At 38.4% G+C, this 13,948-nt stretch overlaps 1 protein-coding gene across 3 annotated transcripts in view; it reads left to right on the forward strand.

Moving 5' to 3' along the window:
- LOC109621282 (serine/threonine-protein kinase NLK) overlaps positions 1–11,470 on the forward strand; it is a 197,328-nt gene extending 185,858 nt beyond the window's left edge. For all 3 annotated transcript variants that reach the window (XM_062852896.1, XM_062852897.1, XM_062852898.1), the window contains one exon: positions 7,783–11,470. The gene's annotated coding sequence lies outside the window, so the exon portion shown is untranslated. The remainder of the gene's footprint in view (positions 1–7,782) is intronic.
- The last annotated feature ends 2,478 nt before the right edge of the window (positions 11,471–13,948 follow it).

Consider the following 13,948-nt stretch of genomic DNA (forward strand, 5'->3'; position numbering starts at 1 on the left):
CAGACGACGGAAGATGATCTGGGATATCACTTTATCAAAATAGTGATCGCCCTGAAGTTGAATATGAGAACTAATAACAAATGGTCGCCTTTCTTGTGTATGGGGCAGATTACTCCTTCCTTCCACTCCTCCGTTAGCTGTTCGGTTTCCCAGATCCTGACTATCAGCCGATGTAGACAGGTGCACAACTTTTCTGGGCCCATATTGATGAGCTCAGCTGCGCTCCCATCCTTCCCAGCTGCTTTGTTGGTTTTGAGCTGGTGAATGGCATCCTTAACTTTCCTCAGCGTGGTAATTGATTCATTTCCGTTCTCCGCTGCACTGGCGTCGTCGTTTCCTCCGCTGCCGTGGGCCCCCATGCCTACGTTCTCCACGCCGTTCAGGTGCTGATCAAAGTGCTGCTTCCACCTTTCGATCACCTCGCGTCCGTCCGACAAGAGGCCTCCGTCTTTATCCCTGCATATTTCGGCTCGCGGCACGAAGCCGTTGCGGGATGCGTTGAGCTTCAGCGGCACAGCAGTTCCATTTCTTCACACTCCACTTTTCGGGACTTTTTCTCCCGAAAGAGGTGGGTCCTACGGTGGGTCTGCTGTTTCCGCTGTTGTATATAACGTGCCACGTTCTGTCGAGTCCCTTGCTGCAGCATTCCGCCCTCGCTGCGTTCTTCTCCACTCTGCACTCTTCGTCGAACCATTCGTTCCGTCGATTCCGTTCCACGTACCCGATGGTTCTCTCGGCTGCGTCGTTGAAGGCTGCTTTCACTGTACTCCAGCAGTCCTCTAGAGGGGCCTCATCGAGCTCGCCCTCGTCTGGCAACGCGGCCTCGAGATTCTGCGCGTATGCTGAGGCGACATCCGGTTGTTTCAGTTGCTTTAGGTTGTACCGTGGCGGTCGCCGGTACTGTACATTGTTGATGACGGAAAGTTTTGGGCGCAGTTTGACCATCACCAGATAGTGGTCGGAGTCGATGTTGGCGCCACGATAGGTCCTGACGTCGATAATGTCGGAGAAGTGCCGTCCGTCAATCAGAACGTGGTCGATTTGAGATTCCGTCTGCTGTGGTGATCTCCAGGTATAACGAGAAGGGAGGCTCTACGTATGGCCATATTTTTGGAGGCGGCGAAATCAATGAGTCGTAGGCCGTTTTCGTTCGTTTGCTGGTGGGCGCTGAGCTTACCAATCGTCGGTCTGAATTCCTCCTCCTGGTCTACCTGAGCGTTTAAATCTCCTATGATGATCTTGACGTCGTGGCTTGGGCAGCGATCGTACTCGCGTTCGAGCTGCGCGTCAGATGCGTCCTTGTCATCATCAGTGCTTCCGGAGTGTGGGCTGTGCACGTTTATTATGCTGAAGTTAAAAAATCGGCCCTTGATCCTCAACCTGCACATTCTTTCGTCGATCGACCACCAACCGATCACGCGCCTTTGCATATCACCCATCACGATGAAAGCTGTTCCCAGCTCGCGTGTATTGCCGCAGCTCTGGTAGATGGTATGATTACCAAACGTTTAGCACCATGGGTTCTGTCCAACACACCTCCTGCAGCGCTACGATGCCGAACCCGCGGCCCTTCAGTAGATCGGCGAGTATGCGGGTGCTCCTAATGAAGTTGAGAGATCGGCAGTTCCACGTACCGCAAGTCCTTTTTGTTCGCAGGGGTCATTGCCGTTGGTCTCGGTTCGTATTATTCTGTTGCTGATTTTCCGTTTGAATGGTTTTTTTACGGCTGGCTCGTAGGGCCCGACTCCAACCCCCTACTTTCCGGAGGACCATAGTGCACAGTTGAGCTTAGAGTCCTTCCCTGGCACTCGGACGTACATCAGCCGCCCCTAAATGGGGATCAGCCGCTGTTGTCAGCCGCTCCTCCTGGAGAACAGACGTTCAGGCAGAGTATCTGAAAGCTCATGTATACATGAATGAGACAGTGTGCCATGCGCGGGTTTGAAATGCGTTTCAGGAAAATTTGTGAGATTTGAGATCATAGCATGCTCATGAAAAATCTAGTGTACGTGCCTCAATAGGGCACTGCACTGTTTTGATTTTGTATGGGATTTTGACGTTACTTGGCCTTGTTGTTTACAAATTTTCTGTAAGAGTGAAAGAGAAGGAGAGAATTTCATGCAGTGCCCTATGAGACGTCTCGTGAGACTCGTCACATTGAGATGTTCGTCAGTGAAAAAGAATTGCAGCGACGGCCCAGATTAGACCTTGTGAACCTGATCCCATCCCAGAACTAAGAAAGAAATACCGAGATCGATATTATGTTTCCAGTTCAAAACCGAATTAGCGACATTTTTTCTTTTACTTCCGCTGCTTTTGCCTTGCGTTAAACACAATATCGGAAGTGGGGCGCTGTATTGTACACCTGGTGCTCTATACAACGCCCCACTTCCGACATAGTGTTTAACGCAAGTCAAAAGCTGCGGAAGTAAAAGAAAAAATGTCGCTAATTCGGTTTTGAACTAGAAACATAATAGTTATCCAGGGATTGAATCAGTTTATCCGCGAGCGATAATGGTGTCGATGATCAATGTGATTTACCACATTGATCGATGAGTACAAGCGATTCGGATTTTGACGTTTTTTAGGGGGAAATGGTCAAATAAAACACGCCCAGAAAATCAACAATCAGAAGGTATAGTCCGCAGTCTTCCAATTAATTGTAGACAAACGTCATTTGGAAGAAGCCTTCGCCACAATTGATCCTTTTACCACCTTTCCCGTAGTAAAACTATCTCCGGCTGTATTCCATCTGCTCCAATACACCTATGACCAGAACGTCCTCCGCTCCCGGATTACGTCAACCCAGTCCCAGCAGAAAATCATCTAGAAATGTCATCCTATTGAACGATTCAAGAATAAATCGAACCGGGCGGTGCGGTGTTGCGCTATAACAAGCTGTACCTGGAGCTTGTCTCATTGAGACGTCTCATTGAGACTCGCAATGCTAATGTGATGTGCACTAACATCGCGAGTCTCAAGCTCAGGGAATTTTCATGTGCTCACGGCCAACATTTCTCAATCTCGTATTGAGATTTGTGCGTACAGATACTCTGCGTTCAGGTTTGCCGAAGCAACCCCCCCCCCTTCCCTGTCAGCCTACGACCAAAGTTCCCACCGGGGTTGGTTACCCGATCTTCCCTAAGGTTGCTCATAGTTTCCGGCCGGTACCGCGTGGAGGTAGGGATAGGAGTTGCTGGGAAGAGGCTATCCCGACTAGAAAATTGTAACAAAAATATAACATAATTCTAACAAACCATGATAATTATAACTCATTGTGATATAATCATGTTCAATAGCCTTGGTGTTTTAAAATTACTATAACTCAATTATATCACATTATGTTATAAATGTTGTTTAATAACTTATTGTATTATAAGTTTCCAGTCTTCGACATTTGAAAAATTGTGTTTCAAAATTTTATCAAATTTTGATAGAAACTAGTAATCCTGCGGCTAAAATTCATATCACATTTTGTTATAATTTGGATATGATTATAACAAAATAGGTTATTATCTTGATTAGACAAGTGCACTTTTTGTTTCAATTTTAGTTATTTTAACATCATCCTGCATCTATTTTATAACATAATAAGTTATAGAAAAAAATTATAACATTATAACACAATATGATATAAACTTGATATAATTTTCTATCCGGGAAGTGGATCACAATGGGATTTGAATTGCGCAGCATACCCAGCCTTTACCGTGCCGGCACAGTGATTAGTTGAAATTAAATTTTCAATTGGCTATATCTCAGCGATGACTCAATCAATATTCAAAATTCTTTGACTGATTTCTTGTTTCTTAAAGTTTCAGATAATTTAATAGAAATTATTTTATGGTTGTTCAAATTTCCTTTATAACAGTACAATCTCTACAAATGTTATTCGACATGCTCTTTTGATTGTGAACGTTCAAAATCTTTCAGTAAACATCATAAATCTGCGTTGTTTACATGAATATTGTGTAAGAAAACTGGATGCATATAGTAAATCCATCAAAACAATATTTTGAACATCCCTAGAGCTCCCGGCACAATGAATAGTTGCAATTAAATTTTCAATTGGCTATATCACATCGATGGCTCATCCGATTTCAAATTCTTTTTGTTTTCCAAATATTTCGTAAACGTCAAAAATCTACGAGATTAAAATGGAAATAGTATTGGAATCAAACTACTTTTACCAATCCCTTACCATAATCTTCAATGTTCAAACAATTGAACAAAGCCCATTCTTAGTGTGTGTTTGTGTATTTTTTTATATCAATGAAAATTGCACTAGAGTCAGGGTGTGCTACACCCTCTACTCTGCTACCAGTGCTACAAATATGATTTTATACCATTTTAACTTCAATTATATCCATTAACATCATAAATGCTCGTGATTCAAATGAGAAAAATATAAAATTATCGAAAACATATAAGTGAACTTCCCAGAAAAAAAACATGTTGAACGTTTGTAGTGTTCATGATATCAAAATTAGGCTCAATGGCTCTACCGATTTTCAAAACTATTTTGACAATCTTTTGTTTAAATCTTCTTGTTTTTACGATTGAACACTATGCGGCAGGCAGGGCTAGTTGCACAATATTTCAACAAACAATAACTTTGTTTCTTTCTAACATATGTATGTTAGCTGAGTCAAATGTTCTTCAAAGACCAATATATTAATCATTTAAATACAAAATTTAATTTCATTGGGTTACGTTAATCCTGAGATGTAGCAGTATATTGAACGGTCATGAAATTTGAACTATTTTACTAGAAACGCTCTAACTTCGAGTTGAGTCAACCAATCAAGCCCAAAAATGTTCCAATTATAGCTAACAAATTGGGGAACTAGCAGTCAAAATTTGAAAACTTTCGATGCACTAGAAACTAGAAACTAGAACGAAACAGTAATTCAAATGAAAGCCCTTGATCTACCACACATCTTTGCTGAAGACACAATATTGCTTAAAAATCAGAATCCTGATATATGTAAAATTTAAAATTTGTTTGCACTCGAGCGCCACCTAGCGGTGGAATTTCGATTCATACGTACCATCATCTTTAAGTCCTTTACCAACCAAACAACTTAGCCGAAGACGTCAACACTCCAAGTAATAAGGATCCAGAGATATATAAGATTGCAATTTCGTTACTGTGATACTCTTTAGCGGTTTTGGGATCCATTAGTATGCCTTAGGTTCATCAAAATGCTTGAACAGCACAGATCCCTCTAAACAATCTGTATTTGTACTGAGTGTTTTTTTTTTTTGTTTTTTGAGTGCGCATGTTGATTTATGATAGTTACGGAAACTTTTAAAGCGTTCACAACGAAGAAAAAATGGTCGGAAAAATTAGTTTTAGAGGCAATTTGAACATCCCTAGAATATTTTTTATTCATTTGTCTTGAATTAATGATTTGCACAACATATTAGTAAAAAAAATCTAAAATCGAATGACCCATCACTGAAATACAGTTCAATTCCAATTCCGAAAGCTCTAGGGACACTCAACATCTCTTTATGTGACGTTCATTAAATGTATTTGGGAATCTAATTCTGTTTTCATTTGAATCACGTAAATTTATGATGTTTACGGTAGTATTTGGAACGCTCACAATGCAAAAAGAAAACACCCTAAAAATTCGTACTGTTGCATTGCTATGGAGGAAATTCGAACACCCCTAAAATATTAATTGTTCAATCGTTCGAAACTTGAGTAGGGTCTTGTACCATTTGGGCAGGTATACCTATTTTGGGCACTTGCCGCTATAACTAAGTCATTTTCAAACCGATTGATTTGAGTTTTTGTATAGAGTTAGATACTGTACGTGCCTAACTCTATACAAAATTTCAAATCAATCCGTTTGAAATTGACTTAGTAATAGCGGCAAGTGCCCAAAATAGGAACACCTGCCCAAATGGTACAAGACCCTGCTTGGACAACATATTACTAAAAACAATTTAGAAAATCGGTTATGCCGTTGCATAGATACAGCTGATTGCAAAAAAAAAGTTTCAAATAATTTCCGATCGTTGTGCGCAAGAGATGTTCAAAATATTGTATCTAATACAAATCTCATTTGAACCACACAGATAAAAAGGGTTGTTAAACATCTTCTTCTATAAGTTTCACTACATGTTCTCCTTAGTCTTATACTGTTTACATTTGAAGCATGTTGAAATTTTAAAACGTTGACGTACACATCCTGGGGTGGCTGTCGATACATTTAATGTACCAGAAAAAATAATAAAATAATAAAGCATTTAATCAGAAAAGTATTAAAAACTCTTCGGATTTGTTGAGGATTTTATAGCGAGGCCCGATTTTTTGATATTTTTTTTGTCTGCCCCCTCAACATACAAAATCATGCCAAAAATTGAAAAAGGAGGAGACCTAAAAGTCAAAATGAAATTTGTATCCCCCTATTTTGTGTAGTGCGATAAATTTACCTGAATCATGCTATGTCGATTAACAGCAAGATTAAAACAAAAATATTACATAAACATAAAAAAGTACAACAAACTTTGATCTTGGAGTATTTGTAAACTACTGCCTGGTAACTTAAAGTAGGAAAATATCAAGATCAAAATTTGATTTGGTAGATCTTACTCCGCAACGCACCATTCTAAGGTGATCTACCCAAGTTACGGGATTGGTTTATTATGAGTGTTTATTTAGTGTGAATAAATTGATTGTTGAGTGATAAACAGCGCAGCAGTATTATAAAATTTTGTCGATTTGACATGGGACGACCCACATACAGGGGGTGGCCAATATGTTTGGGATAGGCATTTTATTTTCTCTCTCAAAAAAGTTCAAAACGCTGTAACTTTTCATAGAGTGCATCGAAAATTCTCAAATATTGACTGTTTGTTTACCAACTATATGTGCATCATTGGTAGAATTTTGAGCTCGATTGGTTAATCTTTCGCGAAGCTAGAATCGTTCTCGTAAAACACTATTTTTTAGTCGTCTTATTTTTGATTTGTCATATCTCGGAAACCAGTGAACCGTATTTAACGAACTTTTGAACGTTTATCAACAATGCATTGATGCTTCTCATGTCATTCAAACATAGGTACTTTTTGAACGTTGAAAAAAGTTATCATGGATTTAAACTTTTTGGATCTTTCTCGAAAAAATGTAATTTTTTTACATCAATGTCATTAAATTTTAGTGTTGATATCCAAAAATTTTTGCTTCTGTGTTGAAGATATCTCTGATAAGATATATTAGAGTCTATTTGGATTAAGGGAATAACACATTTAGTAATTTTTATATGATATTGTAAATTTTACCTTATTTCCACTATATGGGTCAAAATGTCAAACCGGTACAACCTCATTTATCGTGAGAAAATATAAGATTTTATAGCGTCGTATCAATTATCAATATATTGTTTTTTTTTGTCTGTATTAACGAGATTTTTAACCCAAGGCTAGTTCATCTCGGGTCTATATATTGTTGATAAACGTAAAAAAATCATTTAATTTGGTTCTCTGGTTTCTGAGATATGACAGTTCAAAAATTAGTTGTCTAAAAAATAGTGTTTTACCAGAACTGTTCTAACTTCCCGAAAGATTAACCAATCGAACTCAAATTTGTACCAATCATGCACTTAGATAGATGAACAAACAGTCAAAATTTGAGAATTTTTGATGCACTCTATGAAAAGTTACAGCATGTTGAACATTTTTGTGAGAGAGAAAAAAGTTGCCTATTTCAAACATTTTGGCCATCCCCTGTAGTTTAGAGTAAATTTCTAATTGAATCTCTTTCCATAGATACGGCATCAACTGTTTCTGAAAGTTAGAGTGAAGTTTGTGGAGAAAAATAAAACATCCGTTAAGCGAGTTGGCGACTCAGATTCGATGAACGGCGCAACGCTACCACTTTAGGAAAACAAACGAATTAGGATGAAACTGCTGCAGGTAATGCTGATGATGATGACCGTGACGTGATGACAGAATGATTTAAGCAGTAGTAGACAATTTTTTAGTTCTTATATTTAGTGGTTAGGTAAGTCGCCCACCATGCTCACTGTGGGCACAAGGAGAAAAAAAAAGCTGTGTGTAATTGTGGTAAGAAAAATGGAGCGATTTAAATGGCTGCACACCTAGCGCAGAAGACGTCATACTACTACACACTACCACGTACCAGTAAGATAGAAAGTTTGATATAGTAGTACTAGGGTATGGCTAGGTGCAGCTACTATCAGGCAGAAGAAAAAAAAATAAAACTAAATCAAGAAGCATGTTTGTGTATGCGTGATAGTGTGACCTTTCAAAGTTTATTTGTTTGAAGATTGTGTTCGCAAATGTGGAAAATAAATGTACTGTATTACAAGGATGGCGTTTTACTCGGGAATATCTTGACGGAATTGCCGCGATGTAGAGTACAGCCATGTCTTAGCTTCATTCCCATGAACGATTACAGCTGTATAATAACACAATAAATGCTTTTACGTATTATACCAGTATAACAAAGGCAATCATGCCTTTGGTGCATTCAAGCATTGATGCATATTGTGGTTAATGCTTACATATCCAGTGTTAAAAGTTGCACAGACTCTCAAACATGCTCATCAACCCTCCTTGTGCATCAGGGACATTTTTGACCCAAGCCGTACACTACGTTAGCAAATTATTCCCAACGTGATGCTTTAGGTTAGGTTGATAGCACGCTTTCATCTTTTTAGAAAACTTTAGCTAAGTGAAAATTGTTTGCGCTACATGCAACTATACAGTAACATGTCAGCACTCATTTTTTGAGATAGTCTTTTAATACAGAATTAAAGCCAACCTTGACGTCATGGAATTCAATAAAAAAAGGCACATTGGAAATTCACTGTTAATTAACAACGAAAACCACTTTATCAAGAAGACTTGGAACTGTGACAGTGCCATCTGTTGAGCTAAGGTGGTACCTCTGTATAACAGTGTAGGAGTGGGAACATGAAGTTTCAACCACATTGTCATGAATAGGAATCCGTCGTTTTTTTCTCGTCAAATTTCAAAATGATATATATTTTATTGTTCAATTCAAGAATCAAATACACGAGCCTCCAACCAGAAATTTCCACTATCCGTGAAAGTTCATTCAAGATATTTCAGAGTAAAGAACGCAACTAGGTGGAATTAAATAACGAAACAAAAAAGAAAACAGAACTGATTTACGTCCATAGACTGCCCAAACCCAAGGGCGGAAGAGGGCATTAACCTTAGTAGCAATGTGTATATTACTTCTTTTAAGTTTATGTAAGTTTCTTAGATCATAGTACCAACATAAAGAGAAAAAGAAGGACAAAAAACATCAATAGCGTTAAGAATAGAGACAGAGAGAGAACGAATCCGACATCCCATCCCTTTCTTGTATAAATAGTTCCATTGCCCAGCACTGATTTCATATATTTTTGTAATCTTTAAGTTGCAACATTACAAGGTATTGCAGCGAAAAGTGGAAAGCCATGTGTCATCTACTACAACATCATCGAATTTCATTCTTGTAGCTTCAAATTGCATTTTACCAACTGAATGAATAATCCTACAAAAAAGTGTGTTCACAAAAGTGCAACAGGTTTGTTCCCCGAGAGAGAAGACACTATCAATCTTCTTTGAAGGCAAACAAGTCGAAAAAAACGGATGATTAATGATAAGAAATACCAATCATAAAGATCTCATTACCTTTTCTTCTGTATCTTAGAGTAAAATGCAATCGGCACGACATCATTTGGCGCCAGCTAAATTAACTGGAAAACATGTTTGAAACAACCATGCGTCCCCTTCAAATAACACAAGTGAATGAATCTTCCACTCTAGAAGACCATGTTTCAAAACTTACCAACGCCTCCAAAATTAGATACATCAGGCAAAGCATAGAAGATGCAACTAGAGGCATGAATAATCTTATTTGTTGCAGAAACTAAGAAAATATACAGCTTTAAATTTTTCGGTAAAGATCATTTTGAGAAGGGATTAGCTGGTTTCACGACGAGTATGCTGGAAAATTCTGGCTCTGTCAATCGTAGTCAATCTCGCTCGAAAATCGCGGAATTTCAGTCTTCAGCAATAATAATCAACGACATTGGTATCTCTGAGATAGAACTTTACAACCGTGAATATAAGTGGCTGCGTACGTAGACAGTCGTGACACAAACCGCATGGTTCGACATACTTGACCATTGCAGCGCTGCAAGCGCTACAGAGGAAATTTCTCGCCGGTCCCTTCTGGAAGATACTAGCGCCGTCTTCGAAAATGTGATTTTTATTGGCACTTTATCGAGAACCCCCCAACCTGTCACAATTCCCCTCCCAGAAGAAAACTCAAGTAAATGTGTGTATAGTTTATTTCCAATGATAATTTTGAAACTATCACTGCGTGCATGACGGACTTGGCAACTTTTGCTTAGTTTAGGAATTTGTGTTTTATGACTTTTTTCTCTCTCCACAATCCTTACAGTCAAAGATCTTTAGGTGGAGTGAGTTGAGGATTTAAACAGAAAAAATAGAACAAACAATGACTATCGCAAAAAGAGAACAAGAATGAGCCGAAAACTAGCATCTAAGAAAAGTAAACTGAAGCGGAAAACTCGACCGCAAAACAGTAAAAAAAACTACAACCTGTGTAGCTAAGTGAAGAACTGTGTAATTAAAACTGTGTAAAAAATCTGTAAAAAAAATAGAAAATCAAAATGCACTTAAAACAGACAGAACATTCGCATGCTTTTCTTTCTTTATTTGAAGTCCCTTTATGTTGTCTTGTGTTTCTTTATCGTTGATTTGCTTCTGATGTTTCTGATAAATACCGTGAGGTCGCCATTCACCGCTCATTTAACGGCATTTTCGTAAAGTATATGACATTAAAAATCGACGTTTGCGAATATTGCACTTTAATTTACGTTAACATCTCAACAATTATGTTGTTATTATAGAAAAAATATAAAACGATTGTAAAATATGTTTACAGCCGAAAAAATAAAAATTCAAATGTGTAATCTCTTGGCTCCTATTACCGCTCATGCATCCATTCACCGCTCATAATGGATCCATTCACCGCTCACTGGATTATTTTTTCATGGAATCACAGAAACTATTCATTTATAAAAACAAAACTATTCATTTATAAAAACAAAATAACTTTTATTTACCAATGTATTGATGATTCATGACGTTCAGTTCATCCTGTTTTGTCAAAATGGAACCTTTAACGGGTTTTACCTGTTGGATATTTTTCCCGCTGTTTGCCCTGAACAGTTCCCATGTTGTCCTGCAGCGCAGTGTGAGAAATATTTTTTGAGAACGTGATTTCAGGTACACCCATATAAAAACTTGGTGAAATGAAAGTTTTTTAATGTGGCAGCATGTTACATTCACTTTTGTTATGATACTTTACTAACATTTGATCATTTTTGTATGATTGACCCAAAATGAGCGGTGAATGGGGCATGAGCGGTGAATGGCGACCTCACGGTATGTACCTTTTTTGAATATATGTTTCCAGGAATGGGATCCCTCACTTCCAGGAACTTTTTTTTGTTGTTGCAGACAACGTCATCCCAGTATATTTATATTCGTGCTTCTTTATCTTTCGTTTCTTGCTTGGAGATCGAGCGTAAAATTTCTAAATTTCATTCATTCAAGACGTCTCTTGAACAATATGTCTAATATAGATAAACTGAATTGATTTTATTCAAACTTAGTTGATTTTGAGAGGTCCACCCAATTCAGAAGCGGGTACTGCTGAATCTTGAGTCCATTGACATTCTTTTAGGTAGGCTACTTGACTTCCTCAGAAGGAACATCAATAATGAAAACCCTGTGATTCGCTTCACTTTACCTAAGATATAACTTTTTCACAGCGGTCGAATCACTTTTCGGTCTTCGCCAAAGTTATTTGGCATATTAGTTACCTACTCTGTGTGCATACGTTTCCACAGGTTTCAAATTTTCGTAGCACTTTGCGGTTCATACGAGATCCCAGAACACCGCTATATATGTAGGCTATGTGCTCCCAGCATTTCGTTTAGCATACGTTTGCCATCACTGCACTAAGACTATCCCCACCAGTGAGTAGTAAGTCGATAAGAAGAAGAGGTATGCAATCTCTGAAGGGACTTCTAGAGGAATCCCAGAGTGTACTCGAGGAAAAATCCCCGGAGGAACTCCTGAACGAACCCCATAAGAGAATTCCTGAAGTAGTTCTGGAGGAAATCTCAGGACAAACACTTGCAGGAATCACTGAAGTAACTTCGAAAGATATCACATAAGAAACTCCTGGAGGAACCACAGAAGGAACTCCTGGAGAAATTCCTCGTAGAGCTCCTACAAGATCACAAAGGAAATTTCAGGCGTAATCGCTGGATGGACTTCATGAGGAACTCTGAAGAAACTCCTAGAAAAAATCCTTAAGTCCTTTCTTGAGGAAAAGAGGTCCCTGATGTCCCGTAACGTGGGTAGATCACCTCAGACCGGTGCGTTACGGTGTAAGATCTACCACATCAAGTTTCAATCTTGCTATTTTCCTCGCTAAAATGTGAGCATGGATTAAAACTTGATGTGCTTTTTGTAATGTTTGAGTCTTATTTTTATGTTTTTACTTTTACTTAGAACGGTTTCTTCTGTTCTACAAACTATTCATCTTTTCCTTTTCAAACTTGTGTTTGTCAAACCAAACCAAACAAACGTTGCTTCAATCCTTCGGATCCTTCAATATCTTCAAGATCGAAATGCAGATGTGTATACACTGAAACCTCCATTTAAGTCGATGCATGGCTGATCGAAAATATTTTTTACCGTACAAGCAATGACACAACTAAAGACTTTCATATTTTTTAACACTTCGCATTACAAAGGGGATTTGTCAAAAATATAAAACTGTATGGTTTAGTTATTGCTTGCACATTAAAAATTATTTTCGGTCAGCCATGCATCGACTTTAATGGAGGTTTCAGTGTACTATTTATACTTTTATTTTTGTATACTAATATAGGGTAAAAACACTAGACTTCGCCCCCTCCAATTCTGCTCTAATCTACGCCACTTCATACATAAAAAATGGAATTTGTATGTAGGGGGCGAAGACTAGAGCAGTTTTGAAGTCTATTTAGTGCTTTACCCTACTTTCTTTTAGGAATATCAAGGTAAGTTCATTTAACAGATCTGCAAACCCAATTGTAAACAATCCATCAAATGTCAACTGCGCTCTAGATGGTCGAATAGAGCTCCTTATAACAACCCCACTATACTCACAGAGAACAGACGTCTATCATTGCCTTCTGCCTTGTGTAAAACTTTGTAACGGTCATACAAGAGTATGTTGCGTGCCGCTAGCATCCCATCAAGCCAAGTATACAATGTGATGCTTGTTTCGACCAACTCTAACACGTAGAAAAAGGCAATAATCCCAGATTTTTTCCTAGCAATTATCGAAGATGTTTCTTTTCTGGCTTTTCCCAGTTTTCCCAAGTATCCAGAAGTTTTTACGAATTCCCTTCCATAAATAGCTTCTTCCGAGATGTTTTTACGGTTTCAGGTTTTTGATATGTTTTCACGGAGTCTTTGCTAGATTATCCCCCCCGACTTTCTTCCAGAGTTTCTCGCTGGATTCCTTCCAAGAATTTCTCTTAGTGGTTTCGTGATAGTTTTCCAAGAGTTTCTCTAGGAATTTTTGCAGAAGTTCTTCGAGGAACTTCTTCCAGAGACAGTTTTCAGATATTTCTCGTGAATTTACTTGCGGGGTTTTGCACGTAGTTTCTCCCGGCATTACTTTTAGAGGTTTTCAGAGTTCCTCTTCAAATTTCCTTAATATTTCCTGCTGGTATAAGTCCCAAAACTATTTCTGAGATGTCCCAGTTTCTCTCAGGATTTATTTCGTAGTTTCTCTCGAGATTTCTCCAGTGAGTCTTTGTGGAGAGTTCCGTAAACTTTGACCGGAATCCTTCAGATGTTTCTC

This window comes from Aedes albopictus, chromosome 2 (genome assembly GCF_035046485.1).
Source record: "Aedes albopictus strain Foshan chromosome 2, AalbF5, whole genome shotgun sequence".
Classification (NCBI taxonomy): domain Eukaryota; kingdom Metazoa; phylum Arthropoda; class Insecta; order Diptera; family Culicidae; genus Aedes; species Aedes albopictus.